Here is a 5,271-nt window from a genome sequence, read left to right as displayed (position 1 = left end):
TGGATGATTTCTCCATGATGAATTATAGGTGTTTCCATAAGGTTCACCTATGTAATTAACCTCTGCTATTGCAGGGTTCTCAGGATCATAAGCTTCTTCAGAAGCTGCCTCTTTAGTACTGTTGGATGCATTTTGCCATCCATTCAGACTTTGAGAAATCATGTTGACTTGCTGAGTCAACACTTTGTTCTGAGCCAATATGGCATTCAGAGCATCAATTTCAAGAACTGCCTTCTTCTGAGGTATCCCATTATTCATGGAATTCCTCTCAGAAGTGTACATGAATTGGTTGTTTGCAACCATGTCAATGAGTTCTTGAGCCTCTTCAGGCATTTTCTTTAGGTGAATAGATCCACCTGCAGAATGGTCCAATGACATTTTCAAAAATTTAGATAGACCATAATAGAATATATCTAATATGGTCCATTTTGAAAACATGTCAGATGGACATCTTTTGGTCAGCTGCTTGTATCTTTCCCAAGCTTCATAGAGGGATTCACCATCTTTTTGTTTGAAGGTCTGAACATCCACTCTAAGCTTGCTTAGCTTTTGAGGAGGAAAGAATTTATCCAAGAAGGTAGTGACCAGCTTATCCCAGGAGTCCAGGCTATCCTTGGGTTGTGAATCCAACCATATTCTAGCTCTATCTCTCACAGCAAAAGGGAAAAGCATGAGTCTGTAGACTTCAGGATCAACTCCATTCGTCTTAACAGTCTCACAAATCTGCAAGAACTCAGTTAAAAACTGGTAAGGATCTTCAGATGGAAGTCCATAAAACTTGCAGTTTTGTTGCATTAAGGCAACTAGCTGAGGTTTCAGCTCAAAATTATTGGCTCCAATGGCAGGAATGGAGATGCTTCTTCCATCAAATTTGGACGTTGGCTTTGTGAAGTCACCAAGCATTCTCCTTGCATTATTATTATTTTCGGCTGCCATCTCCTTCTCTTGTTCTAATGTTTCTGAAAGGTTTCCTTTAGATTGTTGTAACTTAGCTTCTCTTAATTTTCTCTTCAGAGTCCTTTCAGGTTCTGGATCAATTTCAATAAGAGTGCCCTTTTCCTTGTTCCTTCTCATATGAAAGAGAAGAAAACAAGAAAAGAAGAGGAATCCTCTATGTCACAGTATAAAGATTCCTTTATGTTAGTAGAAAAAGAAAGGGGAGAAGAATGAAGAAGAGTGGGTTCGGATATTTAGATGGAGAGAGGTGAAGAGAAGTGTTAGTAAATAAATAATTAAATAGAATAAGAAAAGAGAGGGGAAATTTCGAAAATAATTTTGAAAAAGTGGTTAGTGATTTTCGAAAATCAGAGATAAGATATAATTAAAATTTAAATTTAAAACAATTAAAAAGAATTTTTGAAAAAGAGAGAAGTATTTTCGAAAATTAGAGAGGGATAGGTAGTTAGTTGGTTTTGAAAAAATAGGAAACAAACAAAAAGTTAGTTAGTTGATTGAAAAAGATATTAAAATCAAATTTGAAAAAGATAAGAAGATAAGAAGTTAGATAAGATATTTTGAAATTAAATTTTGAAAAAGATAAAATTTTTGAAAAAGATAAGATAAAAGATAAAAAGATTTAATTCAAAAATTTGAAATTACTTACTTCACTAACAAGAAACTACAAGATAAGATTCTAGAACTTAAAGATTGAACCTTTCTTAACAAGAAAGTAACAAACTTCAAATTTTTGAATCAATCACATTAATTGTTAGCTAATTTTCAAAAATATGATATAAAGATAAGAAAAATATTTTGAAAATATTGAATAAGAATTTTGAAATTTTCGAGAAATAGAAAAAAAATGAAAAAGATATAATTTTTGAAAAAGATTTTGAAAAGATAAGATTTTTAAAATTGAAATTTTGACTTGACTTGTAAGAAACAACTAATTTTTAAAATTTTTTGACCAAGTCAACCCAAAATTTCGAAAATTTGGAGGGAAATAAGGAAAATATATTTTTTATTTTTATTTTTTCTGAATTTTTAATGATGAGAGAGAAAAAAACAACAAAAATGACTCACAACATGAAAATTATGAATCAAAACTCATGATGCATGCAAGAAAACTATGAATGTCAAGATGAACACCAAGAACACTTTGAAGATCATGATGAACATCAAGAACATATTTTTGAAAAATTTTTGATGCAAAGAAAACATGCAAGACACCAAACTTAGAAATCTTTAATGCATGGACTCTAACAAACGAAAAATGCACATGCAAAACAACAAACAACACAAAACAAGAAATCATCAAGATCAAACAAGAAGACTTGTCAAGAACAACTTGAAGATCATGAAGAACACTATGAATGCATGAGATTTTCGAAAAATGCAAGAAAAATTTTTAAAGCATGCAATTGACACCAAACTTAAAAGTTGACTCAAGATTCAAACAAGAAACACAAAATATTTTTGATTTTTATGATTTTCTAATTTTTTTGGATTTTTATTAATTTTTTTCGAAAATATTTTTGGAAAAAACGAAAAAGAAAAGAAAAATTTTGAAAAAGATTTTTGAAAAGAAAATTACCTAATCTGAGCAACAAGATGAACCGTCAGTTGTCCAAACTCGAACAATCCCCGGCAACGGCGCCAAAAACTTGGTGGACGAAATTGTGATCACATCAATGTAGTATTCTTTGTTGTTGTATGGAATCATTATTATGGCACCTATGTGTGGACATAACTCCGTTCAACTAACCAGCAAGTGTATTGGGTCGTCCAAGTAATACCTTACGTGAGTAAGGGTCGATCCCACAGAGATTGTTGGTATGAAGCAAGCTATGGTCACCTTGTAAATCTCAGTTAAGTGGATTCATAGGGTCAAATGTAATTGGATTAGATAATTTAAAAGATAAATAAAATAAAAAGGGATAGAAATACTTATGTAAATCAATAGTGGGAATTTCAGATAGGTGTGTGGAGATGCTAGAATCCTGTCGATTCTCTACTTTCTTATTGCTTTCATCCAATCCTTCTTACTCCTTTCCATGGCAAGCTGTATGTAGGGCATCACCATCATCAATGGCTACTTTTAATCCTCTCGGGAAAATAGTCCTATGCGCTGTCACTGCACGGCTAATCGTCTGGAGGCATCACCCTTGTTGATAGCTACATCCCATCCTCTCAGTGAAAATGGTCCAAATGCTCTGTCACAGCACGGCTAATCATCTGTCGGTTCTCAATCAGGTTGGAATAGAATCTCTTGATTCTTTTGCGTTTGTCATCACGCCCAGCCTTCAGGAGTTTGAAGCTCGTCACAGTCATTCAATACCGAAATCCTACTTGGAATACCACAGACAAGGTTAGACTTTCCAGATTCCCGGGATCCTACTCGGAATACCATAGACAAGGTTAGACTTTCCGGATCCCCATGAATGCCGCCATCTATCTAGCTTATACCACGAAGATTCTGTTGGGGAATCTAAGAGATATGCGCCCGGCCTTGAGTAGAACAGAAGTGGTTGTCAATCACGCGCGTTCATAGGTGAGAATGATGATGAGTGTCACGGATCATCACATTCATCAAAGTTTTGTGCAACGTATATCTTGGAATAAGAATAAAAGAGAATTGAATAGAAAGTAATAGTAATTGTATTGAAACTTGAGGTACAGCAGAGCTCCACACCCTTAATCTATGGTGTGCAGAAACTCCACCGTTGAAAATACATAAGTGAAAGGTTCAGGCATGGCCGAATGGCCAGCCCCCATGGTCTAAGGACTATGCGCCCCCAGATGTTCCTCAGATCTAAGTGATCAAAAGATGTCTAATACACTAGTAAAAAGTCTTATTTATACTAAACTAGCTACTAGGGTTTACATGAGTAAGTAATTGATGCATAAATCCACTTCCGGGACCCACTTGGTGTATGCTTGGGCTGAGCTTGATCTATCCACGAGCTGAGGCTTTTCTTGGAGTTGAACTCCAAGTTATAACGTGTTTTGGGCGTTCAACTCCGGATCATGACGTGTTTCTGGCGTTTAACTCCAGACAGCAGCATGTACTTGGCGTTCAACGCCAATTTACATCGTCAATTTCCGAATAAAGTATAGACCATTATATATTGCTGGAAAGCTCTGGATGTCTACTTTCCAACGCCATTAAGAGCGCGCCATTTGGAGTTATGTTGCTCCAGAAAATCCATTTCGGGTGCAGGGAGGTCAGATTCCAACAGCATCAGCAGTCCTTTTGTCAGCCTTTTTCAAAGTTTTGCTCAAGTCCCTCAATTTCAGCCAGAAATTACCTGAAATCACAGAAAATCACACAAACTCATAGTAAAGTCCAGAAATGTGAATTTAACATAAAAACTAATGAAAACATCCCTAAAAGTAGCTTGAACTTACTAAAAACTACCTAAAAACAATGCCAAAAAGCATATAAATTATCTGCTCATCACCTCACTAATATGTTCTTACCACTCCCTAAGTGTTTTATGAAGGTAATTATGAGATTCTGCTCTTAAAGTTGTCTTTCTAAAGCTTTTACAGAAACTGCCTTTTCTGCATTATTTTATTATTTTTATTAAAATATTATTTTTAATTAAATATTATTATTTAATATTTTATTATTAAATTTTCGAAAATTAACCTTCCTTTACCTTTTTACCTTTAAAATGCACTTTTTATCCCGTTAACTTTTAATATTTCTACTTTAACCACCCTAACTTTCAGAAATTACCAAATAACCCCCCAAACACCAAAAATTTTACTTCCTTGCCCTTTTAAGGATCTAAAACCTGTTCTTCATTGTTCTTCATCACACTCAAAGTGTTCTTCATGTTCTTCATAAATTCTTCAGATTCTTTCTCTGTTTTTATCCGTTTTTCAGTCTTTTCAGCAATCGATTTTTACGATAATTCAAAATAAATTGGCAGCCACTAAAACCCCATCTTTTCCACATGATTTTAACAAAAATTGAATCTCAATTTAAGCCTAGGGTTTCATTTTTCCAGCTGCTCCAAGAACATAAACTCTAAGCTTGAATTTCATCAAATTTCATCAAAATTTCACCAAATTTTCACCAAGAATCAATCATATATGCAACCAATTTTTAGCACAGCCAAATCATACAACATTCACACAATTCAAACACAAAATATTCAAGATTAATTTTGTGACACCCTACCTGATTTTGCTGCTCCAAACTTAGTTAAACTTTCAGGTGGTCCTTTAGCACTTTTTCCTGCTAAATCACAAAACTCTCAACTAGACAAATTTCACTCAGCATGTTAGGAAGTGATTTATAACCTTAGACTTTCTGGAAAATCA

At 34.3% G+C, this 5,271-nt stretch overlaps 1 non-coding gene across 1 annotated transcript; it reads left to right on the top strand.

Annotated features, from left to right (window-relative positions):
- The first annotated feature begins 436 nt into the window (after positions 1-436).
- Positions 437-540, top strand: LOC112713267 (small nucleolar RNA R71). The gene has a single exon (XR_003158241.1). It is a non-coding gene; the product is annotated as a small nucleolar RNA R71 (small nucleolar RNA).
- The last annotated feature ends 4,731 nt before the right edge of the window (positions 541-5,271 follow it).

The sequence above is a fragment of the Arachis hypogaea genome, chromosome 9 (assembly GCF_003086295.3).
Source record: "Arachis hypogaea cultivar Tifrunner chromosome 9, arahy.Tifrunner.gnm2.J5K5, whole genome shotgun sequence".
Taxonomy (NCBI): Eukaryota; Viridiplantae; Streptophyta; class Magnoliopsida; order Fabales; family Fabaceae; genus Arachis; species Arachis hypogaea.
Note: the sequence above shows the minus strand (reverse complement) of the source record. Positions and strands in the feature narration are given on the sequence as shown.